General features: G+C 42.2%; 1 protein-coding gene and 1 long non-coding RNA gene across 3 annotated transcripts in view; both read left to right on the top strand.

The window, feature by feature from the left end:
- The window catches only part of ercc4 (excision repair cross-complementation group 4), a 238271-nt gene that overhangs the window by 86709 nt on the left and 127012 nt on the right, over positions 1–24550 (top strand). The window lies entirely within an intron of this gene.
- Positions 7132–21786, top strand: LOC132399194 (uncharacterized). 2 transcript variants are annotated; one of them, XR_009513905.1, is made up of 3 exons: positions 7136–12689; positions 13033–14700; positions 20179–21786. It is a non-coding gene; the product is annotated as an uncharacterized LOC132399194 (long non-coding RNA). The 2 variants fall into 2 exon arrangements; XR_009513906.1 differs by lacking the exon at positions 13033–14700 and having other exon boundaries at positions 7132–12689.

The raw sequence follows: 24550 nt of genomic DNA, 5'->3' as shown, positions 1-24550 counted from the left end.
TCCGCGTTGGAAAGGATGGCTAATACCAACCCCCTGAGATAAATGTTAACATCAGGGTTTATATTTTAACCTACTTTGATCTATGGAGAATGTCTTTAGCAATTCTTGACTGACATGATTGCAATCTTTAAGCAGCTGGTTTGAATCAAAAACAGTAAAACAATAACACCAGATGGCACTGCCAAAGGTCATCCTGGTGTGCCCCACTAACTGCTATAAACTGAAAACTAAAAATAGTTTACAACCTGTTTTTTATCTAAAAAGGCAACGCATACACAAGTAACCAAGACATGTACGTCAGCACTCCCACTCCTGATCATACTCTCACTTTCTTGCCCACGCTCTCACCTCCCACACACTTTGCAATATTTCTCCCACTTTCTAAAGTTAAATTACAATCTCTATGATCAACCCTGGCCAGAATGACTCAGAAACCCTCCACATTATCCTAAGGATCATAACATGATAACGACCAAAGCAGTGAGGATGGAATTTTGAACTATGCTGTAAGTCATCATTCTATTGGGGCGCCTGTGTTAAACCTGACACTGGAGTCCAAGCTGAGTCCAAGCTGGATTCCAGGTGACCAATTCCACTTGTATACTTCTGGGCAGTCTAGAGCCCAAGGTAGCCAAAGGGAAAAAGGACAGATTTAGTCAGAAGTAGTTAGATTTGCACTAGAAGCGGCTGCAGAGAAAGGATTTATAGGAGTCATAAGAAAAAGTATAGCATGGAAACAGGCCCTTTCACCAATCGAGTTTGTGCCATCAAACAAACATCCTTGTGGAAATCGAACACCTATCCTAATTTATTCTGCCCACTTCCCCATCAAGTCCACCCAGTTCCACACTCAACCACACTCTAGGGGCAACTTACAGCAGCCGATTGCACCAGCAACCTGCATTCCTTTGGGATGTGAGAGAAAAATGGGGCACCCAGGGGAAACTGGCATGGTCACAGGAAGAGCATGCAAGCTCCGCACAGACAGCACCGGATGTGAGAGTTGAAATTGAATGACTGGAACGATGAGTGAGCAGCTTCACCAGCTGCATCAGCTTGCGGGGGGTCTCGCTGGAGGGACTAAGCTCCCTTTCAGCAAAACCCATGAATAAGTTGGTAGATTGGTTTATTATTGACACATATAAAAGTACAGTGAAAAACATCTATGCATATCATTTCATCACATCAGTACACTGAGGTAGTACAAGGGAAGGCTATAACAGAACACAGAATAAAGTATTACAGTTTCAGAGAAAGTGCAGTGCAGGCAGACAATAACATGCAAGGCCATAACTAAGTACTTTGTGAGGTCAGTAGTCCATGTTAACATCTTATTAATGCTTACCTATGGTCTTCTTATGTTCTGGAATCTCAGCCACACTATTCCCCTTGCCAGAAGGTACACTGAACAGTGACCAATAGTGCCATTTTCATCTCTGCAGAGGGGGGCACACTGGTTTTACACACCCGCTCATCAGTGAGGGTTAAAATTGAGGTTGGCATGATATGTTCATGGTGGTCAGTTGGCTGATATTAACTGCCCTCCTGCCCGGTTTCTGCCAGGCTGGAGTGGTTAAAATTGCCCCTCCCAGTGACAATAAGGTTCTTCCAAGATGAGCACATTGTGTAGTCTCTGCCAATAGCCACCTCCGCAGAGTATCTATTTTTGCTGCGATAGTGTAGTCTCATGGTATTTTTAAATCATCTCTTTTTCCTCACGCAGAGTGACAAAGAAAATCTTTATAAAGATGCCATATTGACAGTAAATTTGACATTTTGACAGATTTGAAGCAGAGCTATTTTTACTTAAATAATGTGATTTTGTTGTATATTCAAAGGAGTCACTAGTTCTTCACATCAGGGAGGCAAAGAGATTTCTTACTGCAATGGCAAGAAGATTGTAGATGATTTTCAAGAGAGTTGAGGTTATTTGAACTTTAAGCTAGACTTGTTCTTTATGCTGGGTTTTCTAATGGTGTTTGCTATTGCACAGCAGTTTGCCTAGGATTGTTACACTTTCTGACCTCTGGGGAAGATATCTCAATTGTAGAGGCCAATATAATAAAAAATAGAACAGTACAGCACAGTACAGGCCCTTTGGCCCATGATATCTGGCCTGTTAACCTAGTCCAAGACAAATATAATGCTTCCCTCCTACCTAACCCTTCATTTTCCTGTCATCCATATGCCTATAATCTAAGAATCTCTTAATGCATTTCCGCCTACCACCACCCCTAGAGCACGTTCCACATACTTACCACTCTCTGTGTGGGGAGTGGGAAAAACTACCTCTGACACCTATACTTTTCTCCAATCAGCTTAAAATTATGACTTCTCATATTGGCCATTTTTTGCCCTGGGAAAAAGACACCGGCTGTCCATTTTATCAGGACTCATCATGTACATCTCTCATCCTCCCTTGCTGTAAAGAAAAAAAAACTCCCTCTAACTTTCCACATGAGAAATGTTCTCTAACGTTCCCTGGTGAATTTCTTCTGCACACCCTCTAAAGCGTCCACATTCTTTTAATAACGAAGAATCGTGAAGAATTGAACACAATACTAGACCCAGCACAACACAAAGAATGGCAGAAATGTTTCAGTAAATCCTTTGTTTGAGAATTCCTTCTGAAGTGAAGGTGCAAGTTGGACAAATGGTGGAACATGTTATCATTTCTGAATTATGTGAGAAATATGGTGAAGTTCCTTCAATCTTACCCAAGAAGATGATATAACAGCAGCCACATCAGACCCCCTGGTATCTCTGTCAGATGACTCCTTCTGAGAAAGCTAAAGCCTTGATGTCTTTCTTAGTGTGGTGCCAACGAATATCAAACTAAAATATGACTTGTGCTGTCATAAAATGTGTTGAAATAACCTGTACTTATTTTCAATTTAGTCATCTAAGAGGTGGCATAAAGACCAACTTAAACAGGGCCAGACTTCCTCCCAGGAGCAATTACTAGTAAGACTTTATATTTGGATTTCATTTAGATTTTAACCATTCACAGTTATGGGTTGGTGTGAATTTGTGCGAACTACACATTGAAACATTCCATAGCTGACTTCCTAAAGTGCTAGAATGTTCTACTGTTAACTTCGCTTCTTGCAAGCATGCCTCTCTTTCTAAACATGATACAAGGGAAATACTTGAATTAAATCTTCCACTTACATCACTTTGCAGAGACATACTCTCAAACCATTGCTGCAGAAATGTAAAAAAGCTGTCTAAAGAAAGTTATTTGTTAGTTAAAGCCAGAACTGAGTGGCATTCCATAACCCCTGTGAAATGGCATTTAAATTATAGAATATTTTATCATTGACACCTTGCTATTTTATTCATTGTGTTGTCTCTTCAATCCAAGTCATTCCGTTGTTAGATTATTTTAATGTAGGTCAAGAAATAATTACCTTATTGATCCTTAGCGCAGGCCATGAATGATTTAATTGAACCTGGCCAAGCTCAGAAAAAGCTATTGTAAGAAAGTCATCTCATTTCCTAAAATAGTATCTGAGCCAAGATCCACTGCCTTTTCTCAAATTGTATAATTCTCAAATTTTGAAAGGTTTAGTGGCTTGTATTGTTCAATTCTTCTAGATGATTCCTGTAAAACTGAAATTTCCAGAAGCATGCAAAAGGTCAGTCATACTCGAAAAACTAAGAATGTTATGATTTTCATCTTATTTCATCTTGATTATCCAATGTACTTCATGTAGCAAGTTAGGATTTCATATCAACTTTTACTGTGCTGTGGTTGAATAATTCTATTGTAGACTCTAAATGTTTCCCAGAGGATAACATAGTGACATTTTCTTTTTACATTTGAAAAAATTCAAAACAAAACGTGAACTGAGCTCGTTTGCAGGAGCAGGGTGCCTACAGTTTATCCATCTCCGGAATATTGCACAACTATCTCCCAGATGGGCCAGATGGCCTAATTCTGCTCCTATATCTTATGGTTTTATGACAAGAGAATACTTTTTTTTGGTTTACAGAAAGGCCATTCAGATCTAGGAGCAGAAATGTGGGGATTTCAGAATTATTATGCTTCAACCTTTGTCTCTCAACATTTCTGCCACTGTGATCACTACATGTGGCATGTAAGTGGGCCCAAATTCCATCCAGCGTACGGCTTCTTTGAGTCAACTTGGGAAAGTTATACAAGCAATTCCTGCACTGTTGTGTGGGGAAAAGTTATATTCTATATTGTACTTTTCTATAATGCAAAGCCATGTCAACTGTTTTTCAACAAATCCAGGTGTTTCTTGTATTGTTTTTATTTTTTCTGCATTTCTTTGAGAGTAAAATTTATTCCATATTCTCAAATTTTTGGGCAGTGGTTGAAGTTTTTAAGGGTAGTTTTGTGTACCCAAATAGTCATAATGCATGGGTCATCTATTGAAAGTTCCTAGAAGCAACACTAATGGTCCTGACCTGTCTCACATTTGGATGCTAATATTGTCCTTTTCTCATTAATTGGTGCCCAGTTGGTGGTGCCTCTGAGCTCAAATCAAAATCCAGTTGTAAATCTGGATGGACGTTTGAAGGCTCCTGGCTCTCCAAGGTCACAGTTTTTCTGATGCCCTGCTCATCATCACCATCATTACATGCTGCATCGTATCACATGGGTGATCATGGGTTTGGTCGTGATTGTTCCCAGAAAATTTTTTCCATAGAAGTGGTTTGCTATTTCCTTCTGGGCAGTGTCCTTACAAGAGAGGCAACCCCAGCCATTATCAATACTCTTCAGAGATTGTCTGCCTGGCGTCGGTGGTTGAATAACCAGGATTGGTGATATGCACCAGTTGCTCATGTGACCCTAACTGGGTGACTAAATAGGTGCTACATCTTGCCTAAGGGTGACCTGCAAGCTAGTGAAGGGACAGAGTGCCTTACACCTCTTTCAGTAGAGAAACATCTTCACACCGCCACCCTGCTCTATGCTTAAATAGTGCAAGCAACCATCCAGTTGACTCTTGACTAGGAAATGTTGTGCTTCTGGCAGTGTTGGTTGACCAGATGGAAGTTCTGGATAATGAATCTGTCACTGGCACTGCCTCTGGTGAGAGAATTCCAGATGCCAGTTCAGCCAGCTTTGACCCCATCCTTTGCATCCTACCTTGGTTACATCTTATGCCCACCTCTAGACCTTAGATTCCCCCACCATAGGAAATATCCTCTTCACATCCACTCTATCAAGGCCTTTCACCTGGCTCGGAACTTGGTTGCAATTTAAGGAGGTAGAAGTTTAGCGCATCCTGCTTATGTCTCAAATTCAAATATTTTGTTCATCCTTGAAAGAGTGTTCATTTAAATAAATATCAAAATAAGGGATAAAATTCCAACTTCATATTCCCAGTGGGGTGCCCCACCAGTTGGTGACACATCACACATTCTGACATACTGTGCATGTTTTTACAAGTAGTTGGATTAATGGATAGAAAATCGTACAACAGCATGCAGCCAAGTTTCATAATCTAGACCCAACAACAAGGCTCCCTGCCAAGATTGCAGTCAGAAAGTTAGCACTTTACCATCAGCTTGGCTCACTTGGCCGCTTTCTCATCTCAAAGTATGGCTCAGACCTCAGTTTGGACCATTACAGAGAGAGTGATCCTCCTATGCAACCCTCCAAGAATCGGTGGTCATCTCCAAGCCCAGCCTTGCACATCTTTCTAGTGTATATAATCTCCATGTAACCTGGTCTCCTCCTCCACTTCTCCTGTCTATAGTCCCCACATAACCCAGCCTCAGTCTCCTCCCTGGACAAATTCACAGCAGTTGCATGACTCCTGCATGCAGTTAGCAAAGCTTCCATGCATTCTTAGAGCTCTGCCATCATATTAATGACATGAGTGTTCAAAGGGGTTATACAGCAAGTACTCTATCCTGTAAGGAGTTGTTGTGATACCACTTTGGTACGGTGAGAACATCTGTGAACCATCCTTGTCAATACGACAATACCCTTCCTCAGCTCCAAAATGGCTGCTGTGGCATCAAGTTGGAGTTCCACAGTGATAAGTATACTGATCAGCCTGTTCACTCAATGCATTTCCAACTGTACAGAAGCCAACTCCTCCAGTATGGTAAACACAGTAAGGCGGAACTACAGCATTGTGAAATTTATGATAATGCATTTTGGTAAAAGGAACAATAGTGTGGACGATTATCTAAATGGTGAGAAGGTTCATACATCAGAGGTGCAAAAGGACTTAGGAGTCCTCATGCAAGGCTCCCAGAGGTTAACTTTTAGGTTGAGTCTGTGGAAAAGAAAGCAGGAGAAATGTTGGCATTTATTTCAAGAGGAGTAGAATATAAAAGCAAGGAGATAATGCCGAGACTTTATAAAACACTAGTCAGGCTGCATTTGGAGTGTTGTCAAAAATTTTGGGTCTCATATCTCAGAAAGGATGTGTTGTCACTGGAGAGAGTCCAGAAGAGGTTCACAAGGATGATTCTGGGAATCGAGGAGTTAACATGTGAAGTGTGTCTGGCAACTTTGAGCCTGTATTTACTGGAATTTAGAAGAATGCAGGAGGATCTCATTGAAACCTACCAAATGTTGAAAGGATTAAATATAGTGGATGTGGAGAGGCTTGTTTCCTGTGGTGGGGGTATCCAGAATAAGAGGGCACTGCCTTAAAATTGAGGGTGACCTTTCAGAACAAGGTAAGGAGGAATTTTTTTAGCTAGAGAGCTGTGAATCTATGGAATGCTCTGCCACAGACTGCAGTAGAGGCCAAGTCCATGCTAGTGTCGCTGACTGAGAAAGCAAAACATCGAGACAGCGGATGCGGCCTCTGTACTCGGGCAATATCTCTCTCCTCCTCCCTCCCCCACTCGCCCACTCCCTCATTTCCCCTCCACTCCAGATTCTCAGGTTGAAGACCCTTGGAATAAGAGTGTTGCAGCAGATTGTGACATCATAATAGCGAGCTGTTTGATTTGTTGGTCCGCCCTCACAGTGTGGAAGGGCGCACCTGTCTAGAGAGAGAGAGAGAGAGAAAAAGAGCCTGTGGCATGTCAAATTGTCAGGTAAATAATAATTTTTGCTGACTGCAGATCGTGATGCTTCCTGCTGAAGTGGGAGGGGAAGGGGGTTGTTCATGTTTTGTGCATGGGAGGGGAGACTGGGGGCTTCGGGGCTCTTACTTCTTTTTGTCAGTCATTCTTTGAGGTTCTCTTCCATTTCCATGCATGTACACAAAGAGTAAGAATTTCAGGTTGTATACTGTATACATTTTCGGATGTTAAATGGAACCATTGAACACAAGAGATTCAGCAGAAGAAGCATAAAAATATAGAAAACCTACAGCACAATACAGGCCCTTCGGCCCACAAAGTGGTGCTGAACATGTCCCTACCTTATAAATTACTAGGCTTACCCATAGCCCTCTATTTTTCTAAGCTCCATGTACCTATCCAAAAGTCTATTAAAAGACCTTATTGTATCCGCCTCCACCACTGTTGCCGGCAGCCCATTCCACACACTCACCACTCTCTGAGTAAAAAGCTTACCTCAACTAGAGAGCAGGCCATTCTAGATTGGGCATTGAGCAATGAGGAAGGGTTAGTTAGCAATCTTCTCATGGGAGGCCCCTTGGGTAAGAGTGACCATAATATGGTGGAATTCTTCAGTAAGATGGAGAGTGACATAGTTAATTCAGAAACAAAGGTTCTGAACTTAAAGAAGGGTAACTTTAAAGGTATGAGACGTGAGCTAGCTAAGACAGACTGGCAAATGATACTTAATGGTTTGACGGTGGATATGCAATGGCAAGCATTTAAAGATTGCATGGGTGAACTACAACAAGTGTTCATCCCAGTTTGGTAAAAGAATAAACCAGGGAAGGTAGTGCACCCATGGCTGACGAGGGAAATTAGGGATAGTATCAATTCCAAGGAAGAAACATACAAGTTAGCCAGAAAAAGCGGCACACCTGAGGACTGGGAGAAATTTAGAGTCCAGCAGAGGAGGACAAAGGGCTTAATTAGGAAAGGGAAAAAAAATAATGAGAGAAAGCTGGCAGGGAACATACAAACTGACTGTAAAAGCTTTTACAGATATGTGAAAAGAAAAAGATTGGTTAAGGCAAATGTAGGTCCCTTACAGTCAGAAACAGGTGATTTGATCATGGGGAATATGGACATGGCAGACCAATTGAATAACTACTTTGGTTCTGTCTTCACTAAGGAGGACATAAATAATTTTCCAGAAATAGTAGGGGACCGAGGGTCTAGTGAGATGGAGGAACTGAGGGAAATACATGTTAGTAGGGAAGTGGTGTTAGGTAAGTTGAAGTGATTAAAGGCAGATAAATCCCCAGGGCCAGATGGTCTGCATCCCAGGGTGCTTAAGGAAGTAGCCCAAGAAATAGTGGATGCATTAGTGATAATTTTTCAAAACTCCTTCAATTCTGGATTAGTTCCTGAGGATTGGAGAGTGACTAATGTAACCCCACTTTTTGAAAAAGGAGGGAGAGAGAAACCGGGGAATTATAGACTGGTTAGCCTGACATCGGTGCTGGGGAAAATGCTAGAGTCGGTTACCAAAGATGTGATAATAGCACATTTGGAAAGAGGTGAAATCATCGGACAAAGTCAGCATGGATTTGTGAAAGGAAAATCATGTCTGATGAATCTTATAGAATTTTTTGAAGATGTAACTGGTAGAGTGGATAGGGGAGAACCAGTGGATGTGGTATATTTAGATTTTCAAAAGGCTTTTGACAAGGTCCCACACAGGAGATTAGTGTGCAAACTTAAAGCACACAGTATTGGGGGTATGGTATTGATGTGGATAGAGAATTGGTTGGCAGACAGGAAGCAAAGAGTGGGAGTAAATGGGACCTTTTCAGAATGGCAGGCAGTGACTAGCGGGGTACCAGAAGGCTCAGCGCTGGGACCCCAGTTGTTTACAATATATATTAATGATTTAGACAAGGCAATTAAATGCAGCATCTCCAAGTTTGCAGATGACACGAAGCTGGGCAGCGGTGTTAGCTGTGAGGAGGATGCTAAGAGGATGCAGGGTGACTTGGATAGGTTAGGTGAGTGGGCAAATTCATGGCAGATGCAATTTAATGTGGATAAATGTGAGGTTATCCACTTTGGTTGCAAGAACAAAAAAAAAGATTATTATCTGAACGGTGGCCGATTAGGAAAAGGGGAGGTGCAATGAGTCCTGGGTGTCATTGTACACCAGTCATTGAAGGTGGGCATGCAGGTACAGCAGGCAGTGAAAAAAGCAAATGGTATGTTGGCATTCATAGCAAGGGGATTCGAGTACCGGAGCAGGGAGGTTCTACTGCAGCTGTACAAGGCTTTGGTGAGACCACAGCTGGAGTATTGTGCGCAGTTTTGGTCCCCTAATCTGAGGAAAGACATTCTTGCCATAGAGGGAGTACAAAGAAGGTTCACCAGATTGATTCCTGGGATGGCAGGACTTTCATATGAAGAAAGACTGGATCGACTAGGCTTATACTCGCTGGAATTTAGAAGATTGTGGGGGGGTGGAGGATCTTATTGAGACATATAAAATTCTAAAGGGATTGGACAGTCTAGATGCAGGAAGATTGTTTCCAGTGTTGGGGGGAGTCCAGAATGATGGGTCACAGTTTAAGGATAAAGGGGAAGCCTTTTAGGACCGAGTTGAGGAAAAACTTCTTCACACAGAGAGTGGTGAATCTGTGGAATTCTCTGCCACAGAAAACAGTTGAGGCCAGTTCATTGGCTATATTTAAGAGGAAGTTAGATATGGACCTTGTGGCTAAAGGGATCGGGGGTATGAAGAGAAAGCAGGCACAGGGTTCTGAGTTGGATGATCAGCCATGATCATACTGAATGGCGGTGCAGGCTCGAAGGGCTGAATGGCCTACTCTTGCACCTATTTTCTGTGTTTTCTATGTGTCTATGACATTTCCTCTGTACTTGCTCCCCATCACCTTAAACCTGTGTCCTCTTGTGGCAACCATTTCAGCCCTGGGAAAAAGCCTCTGACTATCCACACGATCAATGCTTCTCATCATCTCATACACCACTATCAGGTCACTTCTCATTCTCCGTCGCTCCAAGGAGTAAAGGCCGAGTTCACTCAACCTATTTTCATAAGACGTGCTCCCCAGTTCAGGCAACATCCTTGTAAATTTCCTCGGCACTCTTTCTATGGCTTCCACATCCTTAGGCGACCAGAACTGAGCACAGAAGCTGGAAATCTAGACCAAAGTACAAAAAATGCTGGAGGAATTTAGCAAGTCAGGCCAAGTCAGAGACCCTGTTCTGATGAAGGGTCTCAGACCGAAGCATCAACTGTCTATTCCCCTTTGTAGATGCTGCCAGAATTGCTGAGTTCCTCCAGCATTTTATTTGTGCTCCTCTATTATGATGATTGGGTCATTTTCAATTAAAAATGTACATGCTAACATGGCTACTATTGTTAGGACAAAGTGAATTACCACAGTGGCCAAAATTGACAGTGTTATTGTGCCCAGTTTTGCCCCACTCACTATAATGGGTGAACATTTCCCTCAACTCCTGGCACTTAAATCAGCCTGAGCCCGTACTTGGAATTTCACAGATGTACAAATCATTCCATACTCACCAGTCCTGAAGTAAATTAAACCAGTCAAAGATGCTATATTTCTGTAAAATACTTTTTTAAAAAAAACCTTCTGAGGTTTTATAAGGAGCTATATAAATACAAGTTTCTTTTCTCTTGTTTACCTGACAATTATCTGGGGGTTTTAAAAGTATTAAATCTTATTGAACCCCAAAAATATCAAAGCTTATTAACTTCAATTGCATTTGAAGTGAACAACCTTGTTTTCCTGTCAATAATTATTCAGGCATAATTTTTAAAACAACCCTCAAACTATACAGAACTGTGAACATCCTATCACACTGCTGAGATGGTAAGAGATTAAACAATACCTGGTTTTATTCTGCTGCCATGTAATTTTCCATTTACTTTGTACTTGTATTTAAATTTTAAATACAGGAAACACTGGGGAGGATTTTAACTCTTGTGAAGTATAACAAGTATTACAATTAAAACATAACATTGACCTGAGCATTTCTGTCATTTGGTAATTATATGTAAATTAGGCCCTAGTATTGGGTAGGACACCTAAGATATTTTAATGTCCTATTACTTATAGCAAAATATATTCCACCCAGCAGAAACAGAGACCGATAGGGACTTAAAAGTCATTGATGAGAATCTAGCAAGCATTGCCTGAGAGACTATTTCAGCAATGCTGCTCAGAGAGCACACTTTATTGAGACTGATTGATATCTATGGCAGCACCTCACAACCACTCCATGGGCACAATTTCCAGCTTTCCACTTGGGAATTGAAATTTGCCTGCCTACTTATTGCAGTCTTTCCCTCTCACTCCCAGTGCCGACGGAAGGTCGCAGCACTTCCGTTTTGTTTCTCCCTGGGAGAATTTTGCTTCAATCTGCAAAGTGTCAGGGGCAGTACAAATTGGCTACTGAATTAAGATTGTTGTCCTTTCCTTTAATCTGGACTGGAGATTAAATTAACATTCGATATCTCTCCCCAGAGATAAACAAAGCCACGTCCATTCAATATCACCTGTGAATTCTGGCACATTTGTTGTTCTAAGTTCTGGGATCTACATAATGTAAGGATGCAATTTGCACAAGGCCCATAACCATTCTGCAATCATTGTTCCACTGAGAAGTAGAATTTCCAGGCCAATGTCTCAGCTGAAATCAGAATCTACAAATGTGCATCAGGTCAAATATCAAATTGCTTGTTGTTGGAGGAGGATGAGAGGTGACTTGATCGATGTGTACAAGATAAGAGGCATAGATAAAGTGGACAGCCAGGCACTTTCTCCCTGAGCAGAAATAATTAGTACCAAAGGGCATGATTTTAGGATGATTGGAGGCAAATATAGGGGGAATGTCAGAGGTAAATTCTTTACACAGAGAGGTGGGTGCATGGAACACCCTGCCAAATACATTGGGGGCATTTAAGAAACTCTTTTACACATGGATGCTAGAAAAACTAAAAGCTATGTAAGAGGGAAAAGTGATACTGATCTTAGAGCAGGTTAAAAGATCATCACAACATAATGGACCAAAGGGCCCATACTGTGCTATAAAGTTCTACGTTTACGTTGACAGAATTCGATGGCACAGTAGCACGATGGTTAGCACAACGCTTTGCAGTATCAGTGACCCGGATTCAATTCCTGCTGCTACCAGTGAGAAGCTTGTACATTCTTCTCATGACCACGTGGGTTTTCTCTGGGTGCACCAGTTTTCCTCCCGCAGTCCAAAGATATAACATTCATGGGTTAGTTAGTCATTGTAATTCGTCCTTGATTCGGCTGGGGTTAGGTTGGGCATTGCCGGGCAGCACGGCTCGAAGGGCAGAAGGGCCTGCTCCCTGCCATATCTCAAAGAAGAAGAAAGGATTGAAGGTACAAAGAAGATCTCCAACTACTCTACCCACTCATCTCAGCTTCGCCACAATTGCGGTCATTTGGACAAATTACCACTATTAATCAGTGCAACTATTTCTAACCTATATCCTTCTCTTTTTTCTTTTAATGCAATAATCTGGCTCTGCATAGGTTGATGCATTATCAGCAAATTAAGAAAGATGAAATTGATATCAAATCAGAAGTCTTAATGAGCAGAAGATGACAGCAAGTCAGGTAAGAAGATAATGGCTCCAATTTTTTTCAGAGTGAGACCAACTATCTATTCTCCCACTTGGGTCCTCCACCTAGCAGGCTGGTCTCACAGCCTGAGACAGCTGAGTTGAAAGGTGGCACAGGCAGTAAACCTCACCCCATTTTTGTCATCTGTCAATGCTGTGAAGATTTTTCAATGTTGCTGAGTGACCCTGATTTCCAGAAAGTTAGAAGTATTAAAAAAGGAATTAAAGTTAAATCTTTAAAGCAATAATTTTAAATAAGCATTCAAAACATGTTTAAATCATTAAAATACTAAAGCAAACACAAATCGCATTAATAATTTTCTTACTATTCTTAACAGCTTCATTGCCTCGTGCAGAAGGGCTAACCTAGCACAGGATCTGTGTTCTTGCAGAAGACCCAACACAAACTGATGCTTATTTTGGTGAACTCAAGTATTTCCAGACTGAACAGCTGACAAAAACCAATGAATTAAACATTGAACAAGGTTGTAAGAGACCACTTGAAGAAGAGATATAACGAGGCTAAGTGGCTTAAGGAGGCATTACTGAGGTTAGGGCATTAGCCGTTGAAGACTTGGTGCTTGTGACAAAATAATAAATACGCAGGAAGCAAAATGTGGATGAATTGTTGGAGACTTTGGAGATGGAAGCACAGGAGATTTGAAAACTGATGAAATTTTAAATTAAGGCATTTCTTCATCAGGAGTTAATGTAGACCTGCAATCAGAGAGATAATCGTTGATTTCATTCAAAGCAGAGATGATAGATTTCAGAGCATTAAGCAAAATGGCTATGGAGCTGATGAAGAACAGAGCAGACTCAGAGAACTGGAGGGTCTGTTCCTTCTCCTATTTGTTATGTTCTTACCTTAAGTGTAAAAAGGACGATTCGAGTTGAGACATCAGTTGAGTTTGAGGGTCTTCAAGATAAGAAACAGCCGAATGAACTGGCCATCCAGGAGTGCAATAGATTGCTAAAATCTAAAGTTAACAATGCAACAACTGATGGTTTCAGCAACAGATGAGCTAATGTAGGGGCTCAGCTCAGGCATATTATAGAAATAGAAGTAGCCTTGTTCAGTAACAGCACAGGCAATGTAGTCAGTAGCTCATCTCTGGATCAGACATGACCTAGTTCCGTTTCAGAGAACTGCCAGAGAGAGGGTTGGAGTCAGCATTTAAGGTCTATTACTTGTGGAGAACATCAACAGCAATAGCTTGAATCTTCCAATAGTTAGCTGGGGAAAATTTCTACACACCCAGTGCCAGATACCAGATCATTGACATATTACATGCAGAGAGGTGGCAGATATCATTGAAGTAAAATTACATTTTCAGTTAATGGGGTAGATGGGCTATTGGGGTGGGCTTTGGGTGTAGCTTTAGGGAGCGTAACCATTGCAGATGATCCCCTGCCTCTGACTGCAGAGATCAAAATGGAACCAGGCAAGTACAATTCCATGCAGCTGAACCACACAGGCACATTGTTCTGGGCAGTTACATTAAAGACTTCAGACAAGCTGAGAGGAACAAAGAGGAAGAACCTCCTTTTATCGTAATCAAGAAAGATTTCATTAGTGGCGTTCATAACGAACGTTTTACAACTCTGACAAGGTGGAAAGTTAATTGTAGGGATTCAGACAAGGTCTTAAGCGAAGGCGAAATACATAATATAGCTTCATTATCCACCTTATAAAGGAATAAAGCCACTGTCTAATTTTAGTTGACTGGCACTGGGCCCACGGCTGAAATTAATAACAATAATATGAAAAATTAGTGAAGTAGGCATGAGATGAAAACTGTGAGCTCTGGATGACTGGCACCAGTTAGGAGAAAACTTTAACCATCTCTCTCAATCTCACATCCACAATGCTATTGCAGCTCGGGGAGTCAGAGTGCAGAGTTCAATTCCACCATCCTCTGTGAGAAAACTTGCACGTCCTTCCCGTGAGTTCAGGGGTTTCCTCCGAGTGCTACAGTTTCCTCCCACAGTCCAAAGACCTATCGGTTAGTGGGTTAATGTGACCATAAGACATAGAGGCTGAATCAGGCCACTCGGCCCATCAAGTCTGCTCTGCCATTCCATCATGGCTGATTTACTATCCCTCAAATTGTAAATTGTCCAGTAAACACAAAGTGCACTGCAGATGCTGCCGTCAAATCAACACGGACAATACACTGGATGAACTCAGCAGGTTGGGCAGCATCCGTTGAAATGAGCAGTCAACATTTCAGGCCGAGACCCTTGAAGACCTCGAGTCCTGACAAAGGATTTCGGCCCGAAACGTTGACTGCTCATTTCAACGGATGCTGCCTGACTTGCTGAGTTCATCCAGCTTTTCTACATGTAAATTGTCCAGTGATTGGGCCAGAGTTAAGTCGGTGGGTTGCTGGATAGTGCGGCTCGTAGGGACAGATGGGCCTGTTCTGCACTGTACCTCTAAAAATAAATAAATAGACACCCCACACCTTGTGTTTGACTCCCCACACAAGCTCGTACTGTAGTTCCATTTAACTTTTGCGGATATACTGTTGCTAAGGTCATTCCAGTATCACTGCTGCAGGGACTTGGCTCAGTCTTTTCCAATAACTCAGATCCTCAAGTCCTAGCACCATCCTTGTAAACTAATCCTTCTGCATCCTGACCCCAATCCTCCTAGCTTGAATGTTTTATTAGTCCATTAAGTAGAACAGAGAACAGTTCTCAAAAGATTGCAAATATATAAAGACCATTTGATTTCTCTCAGAGGCTTTGACTTGTTGATATCAGTTTTTTTAAAAAGGCAACCGTTTCGCTTCCATTTTAAACCAGTTCAATTTCCTTGCTCTTTTCCTTTTTATAGATTATTTTCCAGCATGCAGGAATTGTTGACAACAAACATTGATTATACTTAACTCTTGGTTGAATTCATGCAGAGCAAGTTCTGCCATGATTTCACCAACAAATTAGCATCAAAAGACAGCATTGCAGGGGAATTTGATCAATTGAATTGACTTTATTACTTGAGTCCTTCATATACATGAGGTGTAAAAATCCTTATGATACGCTTCCGTTCAAATGTGTAATGTGCAATTATAGTAGTTTATAATAAATATTATGTACAACAGGATAGTCAATATAATATAGATATACAGTTGCATCAACATGAATTAATCAGTCTGATGGCCTGATGGAAGAAGCTGTCCCAGAGCCTGTTGGTCCTGGCTTTCATGCTGTGGTACAGTTTCCCGGATGGCAACATCTGGAACAGTTTGTGGTTGGGTTGACTTGGGTCTCCAATGACTCTTCAGGCCCTTTTCATGCACCTGTCTTTGTAAATGTCCTGAATACACATCTACAGAAGCACCGGGCTGCCCGTACCACTCTCTGCAGAGTCCTGTGATTGAGGGAAATACAAGTTCCCATACCAGGCAGTGATGCAGCCCGTCAGGATGCTCCCAATCATGCCTCTATAGAAAGTTCTTAGAATTTGGGGGGCCTTACCTAACTTCTTCAGCCATCTGAGGTGAAAGAGGCGCTGTTGAGGTGAAAGAGGCACTGCCAGTATGTACAGACCATGTGAGATCCTCGGTGATGTTTATGCTGAGGAACTTAAAGCTGTTCACCCTCTCAACCCCAGATCCATTGATGTCAATAGGGGTTAGCCAGTCTCCATTCCTCCTGTAGTCCACAACCAGCTCCTTTGTTTTTGTGACGTTGAGGGAGAGATTGTTTTCTTGACACCACTGTGCCACTGTGGACAATAAACGTGGACAGCCTCTGTGACATCAAATTATAGTCTACTTGATAAAGTAAGATCTCAGATCTGGATCTAAGGTATCTGGCTACTAGCCGCTGTGGTCTCCTGTTCATTCCAGAATCTGGAATAACTTACAACAGATATCTTGGAACACTGGTGAGTTACCACCACTGTATCCTCCATTTTAAAAAAACCCAAAGCAATTGTCAACACCCCAGCATTATTACACTCAGCCTGCTCCGATGCATGGCGAAAATGTCTACAAACACAACACCATTTTGGTGTCAAAGTCCAGAGTCTGCAGGCCCATGTTTGCTGGACGCTGGAACTTGCCCTGGGGTTAAAGTGTTTTCTATGTGCGTGGGTGGGAGAGAGGAAAGGGGCTTCTTTTTGCTCTTGTTGCTTGCTGTGTTCTGTGTTATTCTGGCAATACTGTGGGCACATTATGTTGACACTGGAGTATTCAGTTGGGTGTGTTGATTGTTAATGCAAACGACACATTTCACTGTATGTTTTGATGTACACATGACAAATGCACACTTGCATCTTGAATCAGATTTTTGAAACAGAAACCCTAATCTAATCTATTTCATAGCATAAGATTTCTAGGACAAATAAAACACTGCAAGAATGTGCTCAAACCCTCTTTTAAAACAAAATGTTACATCCTATCAATTCATAGGACCCGGGCCCATGTCCACATGAACTGGAGAAATAACACTTGGGAAGGCACGAAGTGTCTCATAGTCTGTCAGGAGCATGTGAAGGTCAAACAGAAATGGCAGAACCTCCCAAACCCACTCCCATCAAGCACCCACTGCCACTCCTGTGCCAGAGTCTCTGAATTCACCTTACAAGCCACAGAACACAAGCAATTAATTCTTGACCGTAGGGGACTATCCAAGACAACTTTGATTAAAATTAATGCAGTCATCCCACCCTGCAAACACTCATTTCAGGGAGGTAGCACCATCAATTTGTGGGAGACTCCCGGGAGAGGTGGGATGTCTGTTAGTGCACAAAAACAGAACGGTTTTGAGGTAAATAAGTGTGACTAGCTACTGGGACTAAGTTTTTAAATGCCTCACTATTTAACATTCAAAATCCTTCTATAAATTCAAAGATCTGTATTAGGTCACCCACAGCCCTTCACAACTCAGTTCACCTTTCTACCTAACTTGATACATCGATTTAATTGTCTCTGAATTCTCTACATCTTATAATAAAGCAATCTGAAGAATGATTTCCCTTACCAAGGTTCAGTGTATTTTCCATATTCTTCAATTCTTTAATACTCATGATCCATATTCTTCAATTTCCTCAAATTGTGTCGCAAATGAGGCTTCTAAACAAGATAAGAGCCCATGGTATTACAGAAAACATACTAGAATGGACAGAAGATTGGCTGACTGGCAGAAGGCAAAGAGTGGAAATAAAAGGGTCCTTTTCTTACTGTGACTAGTGGTGCTCCAGGGGTCGGTGTGAGTCTGCTGTTTTGTTTTTGCATTATATGCTAATGATATGGATGACAGAATTGATGGCTTTATGGCCAAGTCTGCAGATGATTCAAAGACAGGTGGAGAAGCAGGTAGTGCTGAGGAAGCAGGGAGCCTGCAGAAGGACTGAGACAGATTTGGAAGAATGGGCAAAGAGGTGGCAGATGGAGCCCAGTTTGGGGAAGTGTATGGTCATGCACTTTGGTAGAAGGAAGACTGTTTTCTAAATGGACAGTAAATTCAGAAATCCAAGGTGCAACGAGACTTGGGAGTCTTAGTCCAGGATTCCCAAAAGGTTAATTTGCAGGTTGAGTCAGTGGTAAAGGTGGCTAATGCAATGTTAGCATTCATTTCAAGAGGACTAGACTATAATGAGTGGTGAGTGTGTGGAATGGGCTGCCGCCACTGGCCGTGGAGCCGGAAGTGATAGGGTCTTTTAGGAGACTCCTGGATGGCTACATGGAGCTTAGAAAAATAGAGGGCTATGGGTAAGCCTAGGTAATTCTAAGGTAAGGACATGTTCGGCACAACTTTGTGGGCCGAAGGGCCTGTATTGTGCTGTAGCTTTTCCATGTTTCTGTAAAAACAAGAATGTAATGCTGAGACTTTATAATGCATTTGTCAGACCACATTTGAGGTATTTTGAGGGTTTTGAAGCTCATATCTAAAAAAAGGATGTGTAGGCATTGGAGAGGAGGTTTACGAGAATTATCCTAGGAATTAAAGGGTTAATGTTCTGCATGGAGGCTGGTGACTCAGGGATCTGTTCTGGGACCCCTACTCTTTGTGATTTTTATAAGTGACCTGGTTGAGGAAGTGGAGGGATGAGTTAGTTAATTTGCTGATGACACAAAGGTTGGGGGTGTTGTGGATAGTGAGGAGGGCTGGCAGAGGTTACAGCAGGACATTGATAGGATGCAAAACCGGGCTGAGAAGTGGCAGATGGAGTTCAACCCAGATAAGTGTGAGGTGGTTCATTTTGGTAGGTCAGGTACAATGGCAGAATACAGCATTAATGGTAAGACTCTTGGCAGTGTGGAGGATCAGAGGGATCTTGGGGTCCAAGTCCATAGATAGTCAAAGCTGCTACGCAGGTTGACTCTGTGGTTAAGAAAGCATACGGTGCATTGGCCTTCATCAATTGTGGGATTGAATTTAAGAGCTGAGAGGTAATGTTACAGCTATATAGGACCCTGGTCAGACCCCACCTGAAGTACTGTGCTCAGTTCTGGTCCCCTCACTACAGGAAGGATGTGGAAACTATAGAAAGGGTGCAGAGGAGATTCAGAGGAGATTTACAAGGATATTGCCTGGACTGGGGAGCATGCCTTATGAGAATAGGTTGAGTGAACTCGGCCTTTTCTCCTTGGAGTGATGGAGGAGGAGAGGTGACCTAATAGAGGTGTACAAGATAATAAGAGGCATTGATCGTGTGGATAGTCAGAGGCTTTTTCCCAGGGCTGAAATGGCTAGCATGAGAGGACATAGTTTTAAGGTGCTTGGAAGTAGGTACAGAGGAGATGTCAGGGGTACGTTTTTTTATGCAGAGTGTGGTGAGTGCTTGGAAAGGGCTGCTGGCAATGGTGGTGGAGGCGGAAACAATAGGAACTTTTAAGAGACTCTTGGATAAGTACATGAAGCCTAGAAAAATAGAGGGCTATGAGTAAGCCTAGGTAGTTCTATGGTAAGGACATATTCCGCACAGCTTTGGGGGCCAAAGGGCCTGTATTGTGCTGTAGGTTTTCTATGTTTCTGTATATGAGGAGTGTTTCATGACTCTGAACCCCTTGTCATTGTAGTTTAGAAGAATGGAGGGCGGGGAGGACTCTCATCGAAATCCAATGAATGTTGAAAGGGCTCGATAGAGTGAAGAGGATGTTTCCAAAACAGGGAGAGTTCAGGCCAAGTGGACACAGTCTCAGAATAGAATAGAGATAAGGAGGAATTTCTTTAGCCAGAGGGTGTTGAATCTATGGAATTCATTGTCACAGACAGCTTTGGAGGCCAAGTCATTAGCTATATTTAAAGTGGAGGTTGATAGATTCTTAATTAGCAAGGTGTCAAAGTTGAGGAAGAAGGCCAGAAAATGGGGTTGAGAGGAAAAATAAATCAGCCATAATCAAATAGTGGAGCAGACTTGATGGACTGAACGACCTAATTCTGCTGCTATGTGTTAATTCCTTTGACAGAACACTTTTTCCTCACGAATTATTAAGCAAACTTAGTTAAAGCTATTTTTTATTCATTAGGGAGACCACAGTCTGTATGGATCACAAATACTATCTCCTCCTCGCTGACAATCAACACTGGTGCAGCTCACGGATGCGTCTCTATCCCGCTGCTCTGCTCCCTCTACATCCACAGCTGTGGCAAGGCACAACACAAATGGCGTTTGTAAATTTGGTGTGACACATCTATTGTTGGCAAAATTTCAGATGGTGAATACAGGAGCAAGATAGATCAGCTGGTTGAGTGGTATCACAACAACAGCCTTGCATCAAATTCAGTAGGACCAAGTAATTGAATATGGATTTCAAGAAGGGGAAGTCAAGGAAGACACATCAGTCATTATCGAGGGATTAGTGGAAAGGGTGAGCAATTTCTTGTGTGTCAACATCTCTGAAGATCTATTCTGGGTCCAACATATTGATGCAATTACAAACAAGACACGACAGTGGTTATATTTCATTAGGAGTTTGAGGAGACTCGGGGTGTCTCCAAAGACTCTGGCAAATTTCTCCAGGTGTACCATGAAGAGTATTCTAACTGGTTGTATCACAGTCTGGTATGGAGGGGTGCACTGCACAGGATTGGAAAAAGCTACAGGAAATTATAAACTCAGCCAGCTCCACCAGGGGCACCAGCCTCCCCAGCATCGAGGATACCTTCAAAATGCGATGCCTCAAAACGGTGGCTTCCATCATTAAGGACCCCCATCACCCAGGACATGTCTGCTTCTCATTACTACCATCAAGGAGGAGGTGCAGGAGCCTGAAGACACACACTCAATGGATAACGAACCCAAGAACACTACCTCACTCTATTCTGTATTGCAATGTACTGCTGACACAAACCTACAAATTTCCCAACAAATGCCAGTGATATTAAACCTGATTCTGTCTACACAACTACAACTACACAAGCAGCCAACAAAATATTTCAAAATACTTGTGAATAATAATGGGATGACTTTGAATATTTTTAAAGTTAAGGGGAAAAATGCAAGCTTTGCATTAGAATTCTCCTTAGAGTACTTGGCCTTTAGTTGATGGATGCTGGGGAGATAAATGAGTAAGACTTGCCGAATCACTCCAGAACCAATGGCTACAGGAAGCATCTCAACCAACTCCACTATAGACAGTGACAGGTCTGCACACTCAACTGAGCACTCCTCTTAAGTTATCTGAACTCAGAAATTCACCAGAATGTCTGTAAAATGAGCATCCGGTGATCTAAGATTTTCTCTCAGCACTGACTTGTAAGTTTGATGCAACATTCTCTACTTATCCAGCTGAAGATGATTCCAGCAACACTCAAGACTATACACAGGAGAGCATCTGATTGGCACCCTATCCAGAATCTTAAGCATTCATGCCCCACCACTGTCTGCACCGTATACTGTTTACAAAATGCACTGTAGTTGCACTTCCTAAATACATGCTCTCTACCACAAAGAAGATCGGGCAGGTGCATGGAAATCCCACCATGTGCAGTTCCAAGCCACACAACAACCTGATTTGTGCCATATGTTTCCTAAAAGGACTTTGAACCCATGAACACTACCTCACCTTTTTAGTATATATTATTTATGTTTTAGTACTATTTTTTAATCTATTCAATATACATATATGTACTGACTGTAGTTTATTTATTTGTGTTGGCGCGTGGCCAAGTGGTTAAGGTGTTGGTCTAGTGATCTGAAGGTCACTATTTCAAGCTTCAGTTAAGGCAGCGTGTTGTGTCCTTGAGCAAGGCACTAAACCACACATTGCTCTGCGACGACACTGATGCCAAGCTGTATTAGCCCTTGCCCATCCCTTGGACAACATCAGTGGGGTGGAGGGAGGAGACTTGCAGCATGGGCAACTGCCGGTCTCCCATACAACCCTGCCCAGGCCTGTACCCTGGGAACTTTCCAAGGCGCAAATCCACAGTCTCTCGAGACTAACATATGCCTTATTTATTTATTTATTTTCCTATATTATTAGATTAGATTAGATTAGATTGTGAGGACACTCAGTCCTCGTTTATTGTCATTTAGTAATGCATGCATTAAGAAATGATACAATGTTCCTCCAGTATGATATCACAAAAGCACAAGACAGACCAAGACTAACTTACAAAAACCACATAATTACAACATATAGTTACAACAGTGCAAAGCAATGCTGTAATTTGATAAGGGCAGACCATGGACACAGTAAAAGAGAGTCTCAAAGTCTTTGATAGCCCATCATCTCACGTAGACAGTAGAAGGAAGAAAAACTCTTCCTGCCATGAACCTCCAGCGCTGCAAAGCTTCCCGATGTAGCCTCTGGAAGCATCCGACCACAGCCAACTCTGAGTCTGTCTGAAAAACTTCGAGCCTTCGACCAGCTCACCAATACCGAGCACCGAGCACCATCTCTGCCGAGTGCTTCAACCTCGGCCCCGGCCGCCAAGCAACAGGCAAAACCGAGGATTTACGTATTGCATTGAACTGCTGCTGCTAAGGTAACAAATTTCACGACACAAACCTGATTCTGATTCTGATATCACCGTCCACAATCTCACTGTTCCAAAATCGTGAATCTTCCTCCCAACATTATCACCGCAGTGGTTCAAGAAGGTGGCTTTCTGCCAGTTTTTCAAGGGTAGTTAGGGATGGTCAGTAAATTATGGCTGTACAGGTGATGTCTGTAAATTAATCTTAAGAACTTCTACCAGGGTTGCAATCACAAGCAGACTTATTCCTCGAGATTTCATTACAAGATAACTGCCTCAAAATCCATCATCTGTACATGAGATTGCTGAAAAGATTTTTAAGGAAGAAGTACTTTTCCTCCAGCATTGCTTACAACAATGTCCACAAGTTTAATCTTCAATTTCTAGTGACTCCAACACAATGCTAAATGGAGTCACACCGCTGTGCAGCTGATTTGACCTTTCTACATTTCTAGACATCAACAGTTCACATTACTTCTGTCTACAGAGGTAAAGCATGCCTTGCAGTTTTCACTTGTATTGTTACCTCAAGTCAGGTCAGGTCATCAAGTTAGTTGTCATTTAACTAAATACATTTATATAAACTGTAATCATGAAAAGACAATGTTTCACCGAACCAGGAGATAAGCAGAAGTACACTTCCCTTCTTTCTTCTCACCTGCCTTCCCAGCTGCATGTCATTGTACGCACTCAGGCACAAATTTACATTTTGCATCCTTAACAGAACTTGCAGTGAACTATCAGTACACTTCAGAATTCCCCTCTACAAACATACAACATTTCTCCTGGATTATCAATGCCTGTTCCCATGACCTACTTCATAACCTTGAAGAATATTTTTTTTCTGCAGGATCTAAGTTTCACTAAACTATCAAGGCTGTGTTGCTTCCTTCAGGCTCTCAATAAAACAGTTTAGCGTCATTGGATTACAGCTGGGGGCCTTGTGGCAGGTGAAACAGCAGTTGTTCATTAAGTTGGTGTTCAGAATATTGTCATCCAGCATTTAAAATGCTCACCAAGTTGCCATCCAGGATCTGCCTAGCCATAGTCCGAGTGAACGTAAAGGTTATTGACAAAGGGTCTCGGCCCGAAACGTCAACTGTTTATTCATTTCCATAGGTGCCGTTGATAAGGGTTATCAGAGTGTTTTATGCACCATCACACTGCAATTTGTAACAGACTATTTCAATGATTAATGGTAACATTATTGATGAGGTGGATCTCTCCTCACTCTCTGCAATGATTCTGTGCCAGACTCTAAGATTTATCTGGAGATAGAGGCCCTTCCAGCCCAACTACACCCATGTGGCCAATTAACTTACTAGCCCAAACACCTCTGGAATGTGTACATCCGGAGGAAATCCACATGGTCACAGGGAGGACATATGGACATTGGCAGGAATTGAACCTGGGCTGCTGGAGCTGACGCTAATGACAACATAATTAATCCATGGTGGATTACAAAGCCTGCCTTATGAGGAAAGGTTGGGTGAATGAGGATGTTCCTCTTTAGAGAGAAGGAGGATGAGAGGTGACTTGATAGAGTTGTACAAGATGAAAAGGGGTATAGAGTGGACAGCCAGAGACCTTTTCTCGGGGTGGAAATGGCTAAAACAACACTTGAAGGTTTTGGGGGTGGGGTGGTGGATGTCAAAGGTAGGTTTGTGGAACCCTCTACCATGGGTGGTGGTAGAAACAAGTATATTAGGGACATTTAAGAGACTTAAGATGGGCACATGGATGAAAGAAAAATGGAGGACTATGTGTGAGTGAAGGGTTAGATTGATCTTGGGGTAAGTTAAAGGATTCGCATAACATTGTAGGCCAAAAGGCCTGTACCATGCCGTCCTGTTCTATGTTCGATAACAGACCTGACAGACTGACCAATAACATATATCACTTTGTCACCAGGCGACT

Source organism: Hypanus sabinus, chromosome 9, assembly GCF_030144855.1.
Source record: "Hypanus sabinus isolate sHypSab1 chromosome 9, sHypSab1.hap1, whole genome shotgun sequence".
NCBI lineage: Eukaryota > Metazoa > Chordata > Chondrichthyes > Myliobatiformes > Dasyatidae > Hypanus > Hypanus sabinus.
This window is presented reverse-complemented; position numbering and strand designations above follow the sequence as displayed.